The following is a 19925-nucleotide window of genomic DNA, read 5'->3' on the forward strand; positions in this document are numbered from 1 at the left end:
AACATTAATTGGACACTAAATTGCCCCTAGGTGTGATTGTGAGTGCGGCTGTTTGTCTCGATGTGCCCTGAGATTGGCTACCAACCAGTTCACGGTGTACCCCGTTGACAGCTGGGATAGGCTCCCGTGCTCCTCACGACCCTCATGAGGATAAGCGGCAAAAGAAAATGGATGCATGGTTTCAGGTTTTTTTTTTGGGTTACAAGCAAATTTTTTCCTGTGTATTCATTGGAGTATTTGTCACGCTTCCAAAACCAAATTGACAGCCCTCACGCTTGGTTAGCGACCGAGCCATCCACGAGAGGAGGCGCCGCCCTGACACAAACACAAATCCACTCGTCGCCTCCCGACGCCCGTCCCGCTGCGCCGTCGCTTCTTTGATCGCTCCACCTCGCTTAGATGCACACTCTGATCCTCATCAAGTTAGACACACCGTATCGCCGCACAGCATAGGAATGCGTAGCTTAGCGACACGCGCGCGGCATTGAAAGCACCGACACGCAACACTCTCTGGACCCCAGACAGCCCGTCTGTAGTGCGGCATCCGAAATCTTCTCGGATGCGCGTTGGTTCGGCTCCTCGTGGCCTCGGGGTGCAGCTACCCAGTCCTGTTAGGCGCCGCATCGGACAAAAATAATTTACCTTGCACACACATACAGCGAAAAACTGTTTTTGGCAGAGGTGGGGCCAAGTCATTGCTCAGAACCAAAAGTGTTCATAGACTTTCATATAAAGCCTTTGTCATACTTTTACATACGTTTTTACTTTGTAGTGACAATCTGGCTTGGAGTTCCATTCATCCATTTTCTTTGACCTCACAAAGGTCACGGGGAGTGCCGGAGCCTATCCCAGCTGTCAACGGGCAGGAAGCGGGGTACGACTTGAACTGGTCGCTAGCCAATCGCAGGGCACACGCAGACGCCTGAATGTTATTTAGTTTTTGTAAAATATTGCATTAAATAACTTAACTATGAGGAACAGAAAAGGGTTAGCTTGTTAGTCACAAAAATGAAATACAAGTATAAACTTGCATATGTCATGTTTAATTTGAACCCTTTGTCATTTTACTTTGTCGTGACAATCTGGCTATGATTTTTTTTTTTTTTTTTAGTTTATCATACCGAGTTCTTTTTACTGTATTGTAGCGCGCGTGTGTTGTTAACGTGTGCGAAGCGCGTACAGTATGGAAGCAGATGGCGCCTTTGACAGCATTTGAGGAGGAGGAGACGGCGGGCGACATTGCGGTGATGTCACTCACTCGGTCCTCTTCCTGTCTGCCCTCGCTAATCGAATCAAGTCGCCATCGAGCTCTCGAGCCCGCTCCAATTCCGTCAGATCCGGATCCTCACGCTGCGTGGGGGAAGGTCGCGCGTCTTTGTATGTTTTAGTGTGTGTTTGTGTCGTTCAGATGTGTGCAGATGCAGCAATACGTGCAGTAAAATGAACCGGCTCCTCCCACCTTTTGACAAACGAGTGTCCGCCTTTCGGCAGTCCCGCCGCCGACCTTGAAGGCGATTTGGTTTCCAAGATTCAGCAGTAACTCCTTAGTGCATCGAGTTCTGTTGTATTTTCCAATTATAGTTGTAATTCCCATAACTAACTAGTGTGTTCCATTCAGTTTTGTTTATGAAGACATTAAGCAAAACAAAAATCTCACGGCACACACCCCACTCCAACATTTTTAACAATCTGGACCAGGGGTGTCAAACTCATTTTTGTTGCGGGCCACATTGTACTTGGGGTTTCCCTCAAAAGGGCCATTGTGGCTGAAATTTATGAACTAGTTTTGTTTGCTAACACAAAAATGCTTGTAATAGCGCAACGTTATTATTTATGAGATGACAATTTGGAATTTTGGTACAGATTTGAACACATGATTTGCCTCCGCGGGCCACATAAAATCATGCGGCGGGCCGGATCTGGCCCCCGGGGCCTTGAGTTTCACACCTGGGATCTAGCCAATGAACGGCTGTGTTGTGCCCCACCGTTGAGACCATCCAATCAATAATATCTCATCACAGTCGTAAAAGTCTGAAGAATTATATGGTATATGAGTGGTGGGGGGGGGGGGGGGGGCATGCTGTTTAGCTGAGCGCGTCGTGTGGAGGTGTGCGATGCGACCCGCTCCCGTGGAGAGGCGATGATGTGATGGAGTCGGGGTCCAAAGTAGCGCCGCTGGAGTTGAGCTCTCCACTGATGAAAACCGGCTCTGAAATGGAGCCGCGTGGGCGTCGTCAAACACTCACCTTTTTAATGGCAGGTCCACGTGGTGGATAGTTTTTTTTCTTTGTTTTATTTATTTGATTTTTTTTAATAAAGTAGTCAAACTGTTTTGGTTTTTTTTTTTTTTTTTTGCTTTCCTCTAATTGACCATGACAGAAAAAGTGAACGTCAACAGTGTATTATTTTATTTTTTTTGAACAATAGTTTTTTCTATAAATGGGTGGAATTGTGCATGTAGATTTGCATAATGTATATTTTCCAGCTGCAGCAGTTTGGCATAAATTGTTTATCACCACTGTAAGTTAAGACTTTACTGTCATAAACATAAAAGAGATTTGCTCGTTGGGGATTTCAAACAAGCAAAACAATGTTGGTCGGGACGGTGGTCTCAGCTGGTAAAGTGTTGGCCTCACAGTTCTAAGGACGCGGGTTCGATCCCAACCCCGCCTTTGTGGAGTTTGCGTATTCTCCCTGTGCCTGCGTGGGTTTCCTCCAGGTACTCTGGTTTCCCTGGGATTGGCTGGCAACAAGTTCAGGGTGTACCCCGCCTCCTGCCCGTTGACAGCTGGGATAGGCTCCAGCACTCCCCGCGACCCTCGTGAGGATAAGCGGTAAAGAAAATGGGTGGATGGAAAGCAATGGTGCTAACAAACAATGTACGGGCTAACGATTAGCAGCGGTCTCACGGTGTTAAATTTGAGTACAAACGCTGCAGCAACACACGGTTGTATGTTAATACAACCATTTATTCTTTTTCCTCTGGGAAGAAACATAAATATGACCTCAATATTATATTGCCCTCCCTGCCCCATGTGGCCATGTGGTGCACACAAGCAAGAGCAGCGCAAGGTTAATTGAAGTGAAGCCTTGAACGTGACAAAAACTTTTCATTCTTTACACTTTATTTAAGAGTGTGTGTGCGTGCATGTGTGTGTGTGTGTGTGTCTGTATATAATACACGCATATTTCTTAGAGACGTATGTAATGATGGTGTGTGTGTGTGAGAATATTTATAGTCGTGGTTGCAGCTGCTTTTCCCCAGCGACCAATATCTTTTTCTGATCCTCATCCTGATTATGCAGCTGCCGTGTTTCTGTAAGCTAATTAAACTTGCACACCTAAAGTGGACAAAACTGAAGTTTATTACTTATACAGTACAAAGCCACTGATCAATAATTCATCAGGTTCTTGTACGTATGGCTCATTAGCGAACATATTTCAGCTGGCGTAGCGCAGTTTTAGGAGGAACATTTTGTTTAGCTGCATTTTTATCCATATTTTCACCTTCCAGTCTTGGGTTCTCCCTCGGCGATGTGCTTGAGAAAAGGGCTACGGAGCACTGCTTTGAAGTCCGTTAGCTGTATGATAATACATAATGGAAAATGCCCCTGGCACGCTAACGGATAGCGTCTACATCATGGTGGTTTAACCCTTTAACCCGCCGTTGTCAAAGATAAGGTCCAGGGGCCAGATCTGGCCCTCCACATCATTTTATGTGGCCTGCTTTACCAAATCGTGTACTTCTTGTTTCTTCATCAAATGTGTACCTATACTGAAAATTGGCTTCACGTTGGATTATGTTAAGAGTGGATTATGTACATAATTTTGTTTTTTTTTCATTTTTTTCCCCCCAGCAAACATCCCCTTCGCGGTACTTCACTAATGAGGTCTCGCAAGGCCCAGCCTCGGCGTCACCTCCACTTAGCGGGCCCGACGTGGCTGTCGGCCGGCGCGACGCGGCAGTGGCGGTCGCCGACGCGTCCGTCAGAGCGATCAACGGCGAGCCGGTACGCCGCCGGTGTCCATGTTTTGATTCATGACACGAACAAGCGCGGAGTAGGGGATCAGGTGTGTGTTCCGCTCTTTCTATAGAGTGCCTCAGAGGGAATTATGGATGAGCAGTGCGTGATTTGCAATAACGCCCAAAACAGAGCCCAGTCTACATGTTCTTTGCATGAATTCACGTTTTTGTATGTGTGTGTGTTCTACATAACTAATTTGTTCCACAAGCACATCTGCTCCTCATATTTCCCTTAATTAGCGACCTGACTTACGAGCCGTAACTCGCCGTAGCAAAAACTTGAGATGCGAGCGCTGTATGGTGACAGTGAACCCGCCTCAGCTTTGTACAGCCCTGTTTTTTTTTTTATTATTTTTAAATGTCAGGAGGGAAATAGTTGCACAGCATTATAATTTTTTCGTCTTTATTGTGACTTAAAATGCTAAACAATTGCACTTAATAATGTATTATAGTAATTTTCTCCCTTTATTTTTTTGTCTCGGCCAAGTCTCTGTAAAAAAAAAAAACATCTTCAGTTGCAAAGGGGTATTTTAATACATTTTTTTAAATGTTTATTTTTCATTTCATCACTTTTTTTTTTGGTAATATTTTTCTTCCTTGGTTCTCCCCTGGTTCTGGTTCAACGGACTATCAGAGAAAGCACTTTTGTGAGAGGCGAACTTGTTTGCCCGACCTGAAGAAAAAGCGAAAAGACTTCCTGAGAGAGTGACACTTCGCGCTGTTGACGAATGGTTCTTCTTTCCAGCGCCGACAGTTGCGCGCTAGCAGAATGCTGATTTTTTTTTTTTTTTTTTTTTTCTTTTTCATGTCTGTGAAAATGTTGTTTCTCCAAGTCTTGACATCGTGAATGCAGCTTGAAAATGTGGGAAAAGGAGGGCTCATAACAATAACTGAATTTCATCATCTTATTGGGAAATTGATGACTTCAACGTTGTCTTGCAGCCGATGTTATCGTAATTCCCGGCCTACAGAGCGCACCTGGTTATGAGCCTCAGCCAGTACATTTGCAAAGGAAATACCATTTGGTACGTACATAGGCCGCAGCCGTGTAAAAGCCGCAAGTGCCCACATTGAAACACGGGATTTTACAAAGAAAGGCGGCAGTAACACGCTAGCGCCGCGCTAACAGGGCCGAACCGGTAAAATTCACTTCCTTGGCACATATATTCCACCGATCTCAATCTTACCTTTCCCGCTCTTGCGGCCGTTAGACAAAAAAAAATGCACAAATTATCCTCATTGCCGCATAAACCGCAGGGTTGAAAGAGTGTGGAAAAAATTTGCGGCCTGTGGGCCGGAAATCACGGTAATGATCTTAATGACAATTGTGTGATACTTTCAAGATTAGAGCAACTCAAGTGGCGCAATTAAAGTTAGCTAACGCCATGCTAACAGGGCTGGTTAAAAAAAAACATACTGGTAAAAAATCACTGAGACGCGGCAGTAACACGGTAGCGCAGCGCTAACAGGGCCGGACCGGTAAAAGTCACTTCCTCGGGACATATATTCCACTGATCTCACTCGTAGCTTTTCCGCTCGAGTGCCCCCTTGTGGCCATTAAAAAAAATGCACAAATTAGCCGCATAAACCGCAGGGTTGAAAGCTTGTGGGGAAAAAAAGTCGCGGCTTGTAGGCCGGAAATTACGGTACGTGAATGGACATTTTCCTCTTGTGCTTCGCTCACATTCGCCTAACAAAGTAACAAGGTGAACATTTATTTTTTTTTATTTTTATTTTTTTACTTATCTGACTGAGAAGCAGAGGGAGGCGGTTTAACTTTAACGGTTCATCCATTTTTAAGCTCCCCTTGTACCGGCTGCAGAATTGTACCGCCGTCCATTTGACGAGCCGCGTAGAATACGCAAGTAGCGACGTTTACTATTCATGTGATGGCGCAGGTTGTCCTTGTGGCGATGCTACGCTGGTTCTTCCTTTGTTGCTCTCTGGGTTGTCGTTGACTTTTTGCACTTCGGGGCATTCGGTTAAAGACCGGCGCTCCAATTAAGTCGATCGATAGATCAATATTAACACAAAAAAGGGCTGGACTTTTAATTGAGCCACTTGAGTTGTTCTAATCTTGAAAATATCACATGATTGTCATTAAGATGATTTCCATGATTTCTGGCCTACAAGCCGTGACTTTTTTCACGTGTTTTTAACCCTGCGGTTTCTGCGGCTAATTTGTGCATTTATTTATTCATTGTTTTAAGGCCGCAAGGGGGCACTCGAGAGGAAAAGGTAAGAATGAGACCGCTGGAATATATGTGCCGAGGAAGTGACTTTTACCGGTCCTTTTAGCGCTGCGCTAGCATGAGCCATTAATGTTGCATGTCTTTTGGATGTGAGAGGAAACCGGAGTGCCCGGAGGAAATCCACGCAGGCGGGGTCTGGGATCGAACCCGGGACCTCAGAACTGTGAGGCCAAAGCTTTTCAGCTGAAATGCACCGTGCCACCCCCTTTTCTGTTATGTTTCGGGTATCTGTCAGACAGATGTGAAGCTATGAGCATTTGACAACTTATGTTTTCATAGGCGTATTATTTCCTTTGTCCATGACTGGCTTATTTACATTGGAGGACCATTCGACTGCTGTTCAGAACCAGTTTTAGAGCTTTTACGGCCCTCGGACCGCTCAAACATTTACGATTTACGGGACCAAACCACCACTGATGAAAACACTGAACTCCAAGAGCAGGCGTATGAGCAAAGTCCAGATGGCTGGCCCGAAACTCCACGCCAGCAATTCAACGTTGTTATTCATAACTCAACTTCATAGTTCATGGGTCGTCAGGGAGTAAAGCGCTCGGAGTTATCCATCACAATTGCTGTACTAGGGATCAATAATCGAATTATACAGCTAATGAGCAAAAAATCAAGATGGCGTTTTCTCGTTTATCTTCTTTCGGCCTCTCTTGTCGCGGATCTTTACATGACGACGTCGTCTGCCCCCCTTCCCCTCGCCTCGTCTTGACAATCCTAATCGTTTTTTTTTTTGTTTTGTTTTTTTTTTAGCATCTGTCGGCAGTAATTGCTTCATCAAATGCCGGCAGCAGATGTATCACGTTCTTGGATTATCGTAGACCAAAGCATAAAGATTTGAAAGTCTCGCTTGGTTCAAGTAAAGGTTTCACACGCAATCGCTACCTTCACCAAACATTCAGTGGCACTTAAACGGCCTCTCCCGGGCTCTTTGGATGGAACTGAAGCAATAACAAACCTTATTAGAGTTTTTGAGAGCGTGGTCCTTTTGAGATATTATTTCCATCTGCGATCACGCACATAGCTCAAAACAATCTTAAATCATTATTCCCTACTGAACGGAAATCTATAAAAAAATATACTGTATGTATATATATATATATATTTCTTGTTTTTGATAAGAAAACGTTTATCATACAATAATGACAAATAGATTGTACAGAAATATACAATTGTACAGAATTTTTGTGGGTTTTTTTCTTTTTTTTTGCTTTAATTCAATAGGCATCGTGCTGCTCCTCGTGTTGTTCATGCCTTGGTCACATGGGGGCAGTATAAGACAGCCATATGGCTATAGATTGAGTTGCAGCGGTATTTGGTCGTTGTTCTGTAATGACGAGGATTTTATTCTTCTTTGTTATTAATTTCCTATAAAGTCAGACAGTTGATGTTGAACTTTCCTAAAACCAAAAAAACACAAATTTAAATGTCTGTTTACACAAAATAACACCTGTTTATATATCGTTCATATTGAGCTTCCTTTTGAACTTGACCATTTTTTTTTCCAATTGACTATATGTGTATAATAAATTTTGAATAGTAACAGTAAAACCAAGGTACACTCTCTCTCTCTCTCTCTCTCTCTCTCCTCTCTCTCTCTCTCTCTCTCATATATATGTATATGTAATGTTTTTTTTTTTTAATTATTATAAGGCGGCACAGTGGGCTCACAGTTCTGAGGTCCCGGGTTCAATACCTTCCCCGCCTGTGTGGAGTTTGCATGTTCTCCCCTTGCCTGTCTGGGTTTTTCTCCGGGTGGGAACTCTAATTTCCGCACCCCCCCCCCCCCCAAAAAAAAAAAAACATGCAACATTAATTGGACACTCTAAATTGCCCATAGGTGTGATTGTGAGTGCGGCTGTTTGTCTCCATGTGCCCTGCGATTGGCTGGCAACCGGTTCAGGGTGTACCCCGCCTCCTGCCCGTTGTCAGCTGGGATAGGCTCCTGTACTCCCCGCGACCCTTGTGAGGATAAGCGGCTAAGAAAATGTATGTATGGACGGATGGATTAACACGGTGCAGTGCTTACAAAGACTCAGTCATGTTTATTTCAAGACACAGGCGCTATCACAAAGACAAGTTGCGTTCGGGTAGAGGGATCGGTATCGGGAGACAAAAAAAAAAAATGTTCATTTAAATAAAGCAAAGCTCTTCCAAATGTCATGAGGAATGAGGAATGTCAAGGCAAAAACCTCATGAGGACACAAATGCGATGCTGCTGCTCGTAAAACACCCACAAGCCTCAGAGGCTGATCATTTTTCATTCAGCTGCCAGGAATTTAAATCCAACTATTTGAATTTGATGAAAAGATAAGCGTGTGCGTTCCAGAAAGGATATGTACTGTCGAGGGCACCTACCGGGCTCCACGCGCCACTCTCGGGTAGTCTCCGGCGTCTTAGCGCAAGCCGCCGCCGATCGAATGAAGTAATCGAATCAATCGGGTAATCAAATGTACAGGTTTCAGCAGCAGCTTGTCGGGGAACCTTCGCAATCCGATTAAGTCCCGCCCCGGCGCAATTTGCCTCCAGATAATAAAAATGAATGTAAACCACCACCCCTGTCATCATCTTTTTAATGGTAAACATGCAGCTCTGAGATTGTTTATTGGGGAGGCGGGGTGGGGGGGGGTGTATGTCCGTTTTTAACTTTCTAGCGTTCTCGTTTTGCGCAGTATTGTTAATGCAGTGTGTCATACGCCGTAGCAAACTTGCCCAGACTTGATTGTTCATTGTTAAAGGTCAATAAGCATGTGATTGTCTTCTTCCGGTGATGTTCTGTTGATGTTGTTTATGTCTTCAACCCTGAGGGTTGGCTATGCATCACATGGCCTTCCTGTAAACATGGATCCGAAACCAAGTCAGCACATTGACAAGGGAGGGGAAGAAAAAAAAAATCTTGCACAATGATTAGTAGACATTATCCAACCATCCATTCGTTTATTTTATTTTTTTGCCGCTTATCCTCACAAGGGTCGCAGGGATTGCTGGAGCCTATGCCAGCTGTCAACGGGCAACACCCTGAACTGGTTGCCAGCCAATCGCAGGGCACATGGAGACAAACGGCCGCACTCACAATCACACCTAGGGGAAATTTAGAGTGTCCAATTAATGTTGAATGTTTTTGAGGATGTGGGAGGAAACCGGAGTGCCCGGAGTAAACCCGCGCAAGCACGGGGAGAACATGCAAACTCCACGCAGGCGGGGCCGGGATCGAACCCGTGTCCTCAGAACTGTGAGGCCGCCGCTTACCAGCCGAGTCACCGCGCCGCCCAGATATTATTATTACTATTCATGATCATAGAGTATGGACAGGTTTTAAGTTGATTTGGGAGTGGATAAGAAAAAATTAGTCGTACGAGGAATTGTACTGTTACGTTAATATTAGAACCAAATTAGGAATTCATGAGGGGAAAAAAATTACCAAAATGAATCTTGAAAGAATTAAATGATTTATATTTTGAAAAAATCCTAGTGTTATAATTTTACAAAAAAAGTTGTAATTATCCAAGACTTTATTTAATTGTAAAAGAATTTCAATTATTACTATTGAGAAGTAGTAGATTTTTTTTTTTTAAAAAAGAAAAGTCTGATTTCATATTAGGGCAAAAAAAAAAAAATCTTAGCTTTCTGAAAATTAAATATTTTTTTTAATGCAAAGTCAAAGTTGTAATTTTCTGAAAAAAAAGTTTTGAGGAAAAACTTAATCCGCAATTGTACAAGAATTACATTTTATAATATTTCTGTATGTAAATGAAGTTGAAGTGTTTCAACAGAAGCACACATTCTGCTGACTTTGGGTGAATTTTGCGTTTTGCTTTTTCCTAAGTTGTGAATCTTATCTGCACTCGTTTCTTGTTGAAAGGTTCCATCACGGAAACTGTGCTGACCAGAGGGGTGCGGACAACCGTAACGCCGCGCAAAGATGTTTGCTCAGGTCAGTGTGAAATCGATAAAACTACCACAGAAGGCCGTCAAACCTCTTTTGCGCGTATTGCATTTCCCGACACTCGACAGACCCTGAATGCCTCCTCCATTAAATGCTCGCGACCGACGCAGGAGTTCAGAAGGCCGCCCCTCGAAAGGGAAAAATCAGAACGGGCAACTTTGCAGCGGAATATTGATTTGTCATGGGGACGCAATTTCTGAGGACCAATTTCATCTGCCTGTTTCCCCCGCCATGCTAATTTAGCGTGTGGAGAGCTTTATTGAGTGCCTTTCCCTGCATACTGATGAACAGGAAGCTGAGTCACTTACAGGGTAATGGCGCTTTATTTTAAAGTTTCTGACTAAAAATGGAAACTCATCCACAATATTACTGATATGACGGTACCTCGGATTACGAGTGACCCGACACGTGAGTTTTTCAAGATCCGGGCTGGATGATTTCGGTTGAACTTGTCACGAACCTCCGGTGCCCAAATGCAGGACTTCGAGGCAGAGGCATAACGTTCTATGTGGTTTATTCCGGAAACTGCGTCATACAGGCGGGATTAGAAAGACATACAGCAAGGGTTCGTTCTATGACTCTGAAGCAAACTAACTAACTAACTCAACACGACAGGATCAAACAAAAGGGTACAGAATCGCTGTGACAGTGAAAGTCAAGCAAGCAAGATATTTTTCAATTCTTTAAAAATTAGACTTCAATATCTTTATTGTCATTTCTAGATGACATTTATTGTCAAACCAAACATAAAGCTGAGCTTTACATGCTCTTTAACCAAACCCTCACCCTTGTGTGACCGAAGTCTGTTAGCTTAATGCTAACAGTTCATGGGAAACACCATAGTTAATGATTGATATCCATATTGACATTGATATTGACCCGTTTTGAGGTTAAGGGTTTAGTTTTCTCAAGAGTTTGTTGGGGGTTCATCTTTCTTTATTTTTTAGAGCTAACCAGTTAGGAGTTTAGGAGTATTCTGTTTTATGGTTAGTTTTTGGAGTTGGGTCTGATTTAGGATTACAGATTTCTGGGCTAAGGGGTTTGATTCTAGCGATTGTACCACATTGGACTCCGCTTCCCCGTCTCCATATCAGTGTAAATCAAAGAGTTCCAAATGAGCTTGACGTTCCAAGCACACAATCTCATCGTACATCTCAGAGACGATTACCTCTCAGTTCCACGCGGCCAGACGGTGAAGAATCATTCCTGGCAAAACGCATTCAGCGTGGGGGTGGGGAAAAACAACGCATCTCAGTTTTATCCTCGAGACAAGCCAGCTGTCGTAATATTGTATTATTAAACCTGCATGTAAAAAAACACCATCGGCCTGGCGCTCTAACAAGCAGCGCCCCCCACCCCATCCCACCGGCTCCACTGTCTTGCTGTAATGCGTAAATAAGACTGTTTCATAGCCCGGTGTGAGCGCCGCACTTCACCCACAACCAAGATATTGGATGCTGCCTCAGAAGGTCACCCGCACGGCCTTAGGACGATGTTTTAATGCCGCTTGAAAATGAAATTCAGTCCACTTAAATGGATTTGCGTTGACCTCCACCACCGATCAGGACAAAGAAGCATCCACCCACTTCATATATTTATTTATTATGCACGCTCACCGGGTGCGACATTAGGTACACCACCTGCTCAGTATTATGATCAGATGTGCCAAGTCCACATTGCTGCTGTTAGAGAGCGGCGACTTATTTTTTTGCTAATCTTCCTGAGCGTCGAGGGACTTCAGAAGCCAAAGAGTATCTCCCTCTCCAACAGTGGAATTCCCTGATGTCTTCCCACCACATTATCTCATTTAGCTGCGCCCCCCCCCCACCACACGTCGTCACACCCCGACCATGGCGAAAGGCTTTGTCACAGATGGTCCCTCCTCCTTGCACAACACCGAGACCAGTGAATCTCAAATGCGAGGGACGAAGTCTTTCGTCAACTTGGGAGTAAATGCTTCATCCCAAATATACCTTTTTTTTCACCGTCAAAAAAAACCTGTAATTTTCTTTTCCATAGCCAATTTTAAATCAGGAGTACAGTTTTGTTCAAATCCTACCTCACCAGTAACTTAATAACAGAAATACTGTGATTATTTATTTAGACTAGTGACTTCCAACCATTGTTCTGTGATACATTAGTGGGTTGTTCGAGAGCACCAGAAATGATCCAACTTCGTTAAAACTGCTTGCGAGGTTATAATGCAGCCTCGGTTTGGCGTGCTGCAATTCTTAAATGCGGCCTTTCATAATGGCATGCAATTATGAAAGTGTGTAGTTGGTTGTGATGACTCGTCACAATCATATCTACTTTCGATGACAAAGCAATAATAAAGTTAGCATTAGCACGGTAAACAAGCAGACATTAGCCATTAGCCAAAACTTCATCAGGGAGCTTTTTGTTTTGTCTGGGTACTGTTAAAATTTGTTCTACATTATGAAAAGGAACGAATAATAAAAGAACAAATTCAAGAAATCGCTAATGTCAGGCATTAGGTTCAGGTTTTCATCAGGTTTTATTTCTGTTGTGGCAAAGAAGAAGAAGAACCGCTGGGAGCAACAGTTTGGTTTCATGCCTAGAAAGAGTACCACAGGTGCTTGCATTATTTGCCTTGAGGATGCTCATGGAAAAGTACAGAGAATGTCAGAAGGAGCTACATTGTGTCTTTGTAGACCTAGAGAAAGCCTATGACAGACTGTGGTACTGCACGCGCAAGTCCGGTGTGGCGGAGAAATATGTTAGAATAGTACAAGACATGTATGAGGGCAGCTGAACAGCGGTGAGCTGTGCTGTAGGTGTGTCAGAAGAATTTAAGGTGGAGGTGGGAGTGCATCAGGGATCCGCGCCGAGCCCCTTCCCCTTTGCGGTAGTAATGGATAGGCTGACAGATGAGGTTAGACTGGAATCCCCTTGGACTATGATGTCCGCAGATGATATTGTAAACATCTGCAGTTGGGTAAACAAACGATCCTGGGATGTGACTCAGACTTTGGCAGTTGTGAACTGTCGCAAGGGTGCGTCTGTGACTATTCTGTTTATGTACAGTATAATGCTGCAACAGATGCTACAATTATATTGTTTGCCATGAACGGCGAGCGCCAAGCAACGGGCGCCGTTCTCCTCCAGAAGCGAGGAGGATGAGCCGCGCTGTAATTGCAGCCGTCTGCGCCAATTCTGCGGGGACTCGCCGGGTAAATAATGGCGAGCTAATTGATTGGAACTACTCCAGTCGATTAACTGCAACCAGTATAATGAACCTTTAGAGGTCACGGCCACTGCGAGGTGGAGAGGAAGAGTGGGAAAAAGTCCAGAGTTAGGCGGTGTTTATATTCCTTAAATGTAAAGAAGGAGACACAGAAAAAGAAAAAAAATGTAATTGAACTAAGATGAAATCTCTCTCGGCAAAATATCCTTGTCCTTTGACTGCCAAGACATTTCTTCTTTGCTCGCATTTTTCTGTTTTACTTGCTTCAAGCAGTTGTATTTCCTTGAAACATTCTGCTTGCATTATTTTTATGGAGAGAAAAAAAAAAAAAAGCTATTTTTTGATTTTGAAATGCTGTAATTCTCTAGGTGAGCGTCTGTGGTTCTCAAAAGTACGACCGGAAAAGAAATGCTTAGCTCTACAAGTGCCACCGTCATTAGCAACCTTGAATTACAATGGTATAGTCGACCTAGGTGTTCATAAAAAAAGGTATTATAATTGTAAGCTACTGTATTCTCAGTTTGAATATTAGCAGTTCACTTAAATATAGGAAAAAAAAAAAAAAAAAAACAGTTCTTCTATAATGATTCAATTCAAATGTGTTGCACAAGAGAATTGTAACTAAATAAAACAATTCGGAAAGATTAAATGCAACGGTATCGTACTTCAGATTTGAATAAAACTAAGCTCTACTGAGCAAATGTGCGTAACCAATTTTTTGAAATACAGCTAATCTGTGACGAAATGGAGATCTTGTTCACTTAAATAATGCATTCTTTTTTTCTCTCTTTTTATTTTCTTTTTTTTTCGGTCTTTTGTCCACTGCAGTGATAAGAAGCGCAACCAAATCTGTAGACAAATGTTTCATTCTGAGCGTTAATTACGGGCCTACCTTTAATTAACTCCAGGAGGACATGCGCGCCGTGAGATGGATTGTTAGCATGGCTCATTTACTATGCGCGCGTGAATTACGCGCCGACTTGTTTGCTAAGATCGTTTGTTTGCGACCAGTGGGGGTGTACTGTATTTTCTTTGGATCGATTACGCTGTTATTGATCTGCGGGTCGTGTTCCAAAGCCGTCAACGATGTACTGCGCGCGCATTTTCATTAGGAACAATCAAATGGGAGTTAGCACGTATCAAAAATGTATTTGTATATACAGTAAATTAAAGTTATCTGTATTCATTGTAGGTGGAGTGTTGTATGCAGTACACTTGCAAAATACTTCATTAGGAGCCACCGTTTTATCTAATGAGATTCAATGCGACATGCATGCTAATCATTTGTCATATTTTGCCCTTCTAATGTAGCTAAAAAATGATTTTTTAATGTGCTGACACCTCACTATGACCCTATACCACTACAATAATAGACGCAGTGTAAATAAATACTTATCTGATCAAAACTGAGGATTAGCATCCATGCAAATGCAGAACTGTTGACGCCGGATCTGAGCTCGTGAGCCCAGCGGAGTGCGCCGTTTCGCTCCGAGGGAAATTGCTTGAACGTTAATAACGTTGCAACGCGTGTCTGCCCTTGTCGCGGAATGGAGTTGAACAATGTAAGTGCAGGTTGGCGTATAAAAATGTTGTCTGTATCAAGTCCTTGAGGAGCTCTTATTTTCCCCGGTTGCAGCTGTCATTGTCTGATTCCCGTCCTTCCGGAGCTCGCTGCTATCAAACAAATGTTGTTTATCAAATTTCGCGTGCGTTTAAAAACACACACGGCTCGCCCGGCCGTCGCGGCGACCCACGCCGGGGTGTATCTTTGCGCGACTGACCGAATTTGCGATGAAACCCGCAGTGGATAGCTGTCAAGTTTATCGGGGGAGTAGATGCGGGAATTGTTTGGCAAGGCAGCAGTTGTGTTTATCGTTAGCCTCAGGTCACATTTTAATTTGGAAGTGAAATGTTTGAATCGGGCGGCACGGTGGCTCAGCTGGTAAAGCGTTGGCCTCGCAGTTCTCAAGTCCTGGGTTCGATCACGGACTCTCGTGTGTGGAGTTTGCATGTTCTCCCCATCCCTGCGTGGGTTTCCTCCTGGCACTCCGGTTTCCTCCCACATCCCAAAAACGTGCAACATTAATTGGACACTCTAAATTGCCCCTGGGTGTGATTGTGAGTGCGATTGGTCGTTTGTCTCCATGTGTCCTGCGATTGGCTGGCGACCAGTTCAGGGTGGATCGGCTCCGACACTCCCTGTGACACTTGTGAGGATAAGCGGCTAAAAAAAATGGATGGATGAATGTTTGGATTGCATTTGTATTGCTCAAAAAAGCCACGGCTAAAAACCCTATTTTTTCCACACCAAAAAATGATAATAATAATCGTCATAAGTTAATGACTACTGTAATTTTTACTACCACATTTCCACGTGTTAAAATTTGAATCGTGTTTTTGTCAAATTTACATACAGCGACAACAAAGTCAAGAATCAAGATTATATTGACGTGCTAACAATGATCAGACTTGATGGTCGCAGCCACTATTTAAACACAAGGGTGGAGCAACACAGGTAGACAGATAATTTAACAGTACTTCCAGGTGTATATTCTTTATTATTTGCCTCTGCTTGAATCATTTACAATACTAGTAGAAAAAAAAAAGATTTTTATCCTCTAAATCTCTTCTGTCTCACGATTGTGGAGCTGATGAGTGCGAAGAACAGGCGGTTACATTTGTTGGTGCCCTACAAAATATGTAAATACTGTGGCAAATTTGAATATTTTCCAGGGCAGGAAGGAATCTTTTGTTGCGCAGCCCCCCTTTGAAGCTCCTCCAAACGATCCCAGATGGCATTGACTGAACATGTTTCTTTGTGACGGGGGACAGAGGAGAAGCGTGAAACATTTACACGAGTCCAAATAAGACGTGAAAAGAAAGTGACTTCCTGGTTGAGGTTACTGAATATTGTTTACTTTTTTGGTGGTGGGGGTGGGTGTGCCGGTTTTGAAAAATTAAAAGCAACTTTTAATTTTGTGGGGGATGGAGGAGCTCCTCTCTGTAATGCAAATTGTCTGTCACTGAAATTAATCAAAAGCAGCCTTCGCTACATGCTGCATCGACTCACGTGCGTGGAAAAGATTTGATTTGAAATAATAATGACGCCGGTGGCACGGTGGATCAGCGTTGTCCTTGCAGTTCTGAGGTCCCCGGTTCAATCCCGGACCCCGCCTGTGTGGCGTTTGCATGTTCTCCCTGCCCCTGTGTGGGTTTTCTCCGGGCACGGGGCTTCATCGTGTACCCCGCCTCCGACCCGTTGACAGCTGGGATAGGCTCCAGCACTCCCCGCGACCCTCGTGAGGATAAGCTGCTAAGAAAATGGACGGATGGATACAATCAGATATTTATTGGGTACAAACCACGTGATCACAAATAGGGAGGTGAGGGCGTGGCGTTTTTTTTTTTCTTTGGATTTCAACGTGTGTCGTCTCCTCTGCGGTTTCTGTGCTCGGCAGCTGGTGGCTCCCCCAGGATGTAAAAATAAATATATTATCATAATAATCATAATAATCTTGGAGCAGGAACATAATTATGATGTGGGGAAAAGGGGAACGTACGTAGTAATAAGGTTCCTTCACCCTGTGATGGAGTGACAGGCCTCATAATCACGTCGGCACGTGGAATCAAACCTTGCGTTGTTGATATTTATAAAAGAATGCACACAATCAGTGAGCAGTTATGTATGCTCGTGTGCCACATTCTCACATGAGCTTTAAGTGATAATGCGGATCATACTTTTTGGATTATTTACCATTTGAGCTATTGATATAAGCGACAGCTGCATTCAGACCCGGCGCAGGCTCGTTTATTTTGGGGCTGCATTGACGCAGGAAAATGAAATTACTTTTTCCCCTCTGTGTTACATCAGTTTGGATTAGGAACGCCAGGGATAGCATCGCCGCATTACATTCGATGAGTCATCACATTTATTGTCGTTTAAGATGAAGGCCTCCTCTAAGTGTTCTATTTATCAGCCGCGTTCCGCTTTGCTACAAGGACAAAAAGTGGCTTTTTAGCGCTCCTCTTGTTTCATCGTAGAGCGAACTGAAACCAGACGATTGCTCAACGGTCACACGATTTCTAATTCTGTGTTCATGTAAAATCTCGCGGTCTGAGCATCTCCTTCGCAATGTTTTCTCGGGTTTTAAACTCACACTATTTTCCGCTTTTTAAATCTTCACCGTTGACTGCTTCGGGCTACCTGGTGGTGGAAGCTAAAGAGAAATTGGGATTCAGTGTCAGAAGAAAAAGCTATTGAGACTCTCTAAGGAGTTTTTGTTTACCTCGGCTGCCGGGAGCCAAACTGTCGACAGACGCGAGTGCAGTCGGTCTGTGACGCACTCAGTCAAGGATGATTTTTTTGTTTTTTGTTTTTTTTTTTTTTGGGGGGGGGGGGGCGGGGGGGGCAGCTTCTCTTAAGCACGTGTCAGAGTCGGGCTTTCATTTTCATTCTCCGACAAGCTTCACCGTTTAAAAACTGCGAGCTATTTTTTTTCGGAACCCAAAGGCTGAAATGCAAGTGGATCCGCGTCGATATCTTTTATTTTTCATGTTTTAAAACACAGGTGTCAAACTCGAGGCCCGGGGGCCAGATGATCCGGCCCGCCGTATGATTTTATGGGGGCCCGCGGAGACAAGTTAGGCATCGACTTCTGTGATTTTTGTTAACATCTGTACCAAAATTTCAAATGGTCATATTTCATAAATGATAACATTGATATATTACAAGCTTTTTTTTATGTTACCAAACAAGAATCGCTGAAAAATCCATTCCCCTCGATATCTGATTCTAAAACTAGCATCTGAATAATGTGTATAAGATGATGAAAGGGGCAGCACGGTGGTTCAGTCGGTAAAGGGTTGGCCTCACAGTTCTGAGGACCCGGGTTCAATCCCGGCCTCGCCTGTGTGGAGTTTGCGCGTTCTCCCCCATGCCTGCGTGGGGCTTCACCGGGAACGCCGGTTTCCTCCCACATCCCAAAAACACACTCTAAATTCCCCTTAGGTGTGATTGTGAATGCGACTGTTTGTCTCGATGTGCCCTGCGATTGCCTGGCGACCATTTCAGAGTGCACCCCCGCCTCCTGCCCGTTGACAGCTGGGATAGGCTCCGGCACTCCCCGCGACCCCCATGAGGTTAAGCGGCTAAGAAAATGGATGGATATATTTTATTTATGTATTTTTTTTTGTGGGGGGGGGGGTACCACAACTAAAATGTGGCCCATGCTTGAAGTTTGTTTGTATGTTAAAAAAAAAAAAAATCTCATATATATATATATAATATATATATATATATATATATAATTTTGGGACACTTTATTAGGTACTCATGCAAATTGAATACATGGGTGGCAAGCGAACAGCCCGCAGAGCATCTGAGCTAGTCCATTATGCAATTTAAAAAAAAAAAACCCTCAAAAACATTCCTATCCACATAATATACAGTATAATAAGGCAAAAAAAAAATGGATGGCTATTATACGGAGCAGCCAGACCTTTTGGTTTTCATCCTGCATCTCGTCTTCGCCATCACAGGACACGTCACGATAAAAAATATTCCAAGCATGCGGCTGCTTCCCCAACATGTTTTGCGGTAATAACCGCATGTTTATTCATTCGGACCTTTGGCACCTGTAAATGGCCGCCTGTCATACACGCAGGTCAAAGTCGGGCTGGAATGACGCTGATTTACCGTATGACTAATGACACGGGTATTTTCCCACCCTCCGCCATCTTCCTACCTCTTTTGCGTTCATTGACTATGGATGAGCATCTGGTCCGCTTGCGGGTGCGCCGTCGGATTGCCGCGCCGCTCCCGAGAGCGTCTCGCCGCGTTTCCGAACCAGCCGCACGCGGACGAACAACGTGCCCGCCCGAGTCGACGCCGCTCCCCCACATCCTCGCGCAGTTCCTCACAATGACAGTGACTCACGCTCTTGTGGAAAGTGTCAAAAGATCGTTGAAACTTGCGCGGACGTCATGTTGATGACTGGATTGTGTGGGTAAGTGGAAGACTCCAAAGTATATAAAAACTGCTACTTAAGGGAAACAATGGCTCGTGGGATCTTGTGCCCAAGCTTTTGGAATTGCAGAACTTTAATAATCAGCATCTTATGTAAAATTAATGTAAATTAATCGACTGAAATGAACTAAATGCTCTACCGTTTGAGTGTTCTGCCATTCGCTACTTCGGTACAGTAAAGCCTCGGTTTTCAAGCGTCCCCGTTTTTTAACAAATTGTATTTCCGATGAAAATTTCACAATTTTTTTTTTGCTGCTGTTTTCGAACGAAAATCGGTCTTCGAACGCAGTTTGAAAAGAAAAATCTTCTCTTAAGAGACGGCAGAAACAAATGACATTAGATTAGTTTTTTTGTTGAAAGGGGGCCAGTCACCACCCCCGAAGACATTTGATACGTACAGTTGTTGAAGCATTTCTCCATTTTGTTTTAACTCGAGTTACGAATGTTTGTGTGTTACTTTTTGCAAA

At 43.8% G+C, this 19925-nt stretch overlaps 1 long non-coding RNA gene across 5 annotated transcripts in view; it reads left to right on the forward strand.

Moving 5' to 3' along the window:
* LOC133495389 (uncharacterized) overlaps nucleotides 1-19925 on the forward strand; it is a 28913-nt gene that overhangs the window by 3087 nt on the left and 5901 nt on the right. For 3 of the 5 annotated variants that reach the window (XR_009793556.1, XR_009793555.1, XR_009793552.1), the window contains exon 3: nucleotides 10145-10216. This is a non-coding gene — a long non-coding RNA (uncharacterized LOC133495389). Of the gene's footprint in view, nucleotides 1-3857; nucleotides 4072-10144; nucleotides 10217-19925 lie in introns of all 5 variants that reach the window. The other 2 variants (XR_009793553.1, XR_009793554.1) reach the window with 2 other exon arrangements.

The sequence above is a fragment of the Syngnathoides biaculeatus genome, chromosome 22, assembly GCF_019802595.1.
Source record: "Syngnathoides biaculeatus isolate LvHL_M chromosome 22, ASM1980259v1, whole genome shotgun sequence".
NCBI lineage: Eukaryota > Metazoa > Chordata > Actinopteri > Syngnathiformes > Syngnathidae > Syngnathoides > Syngnathoides biaculeatus.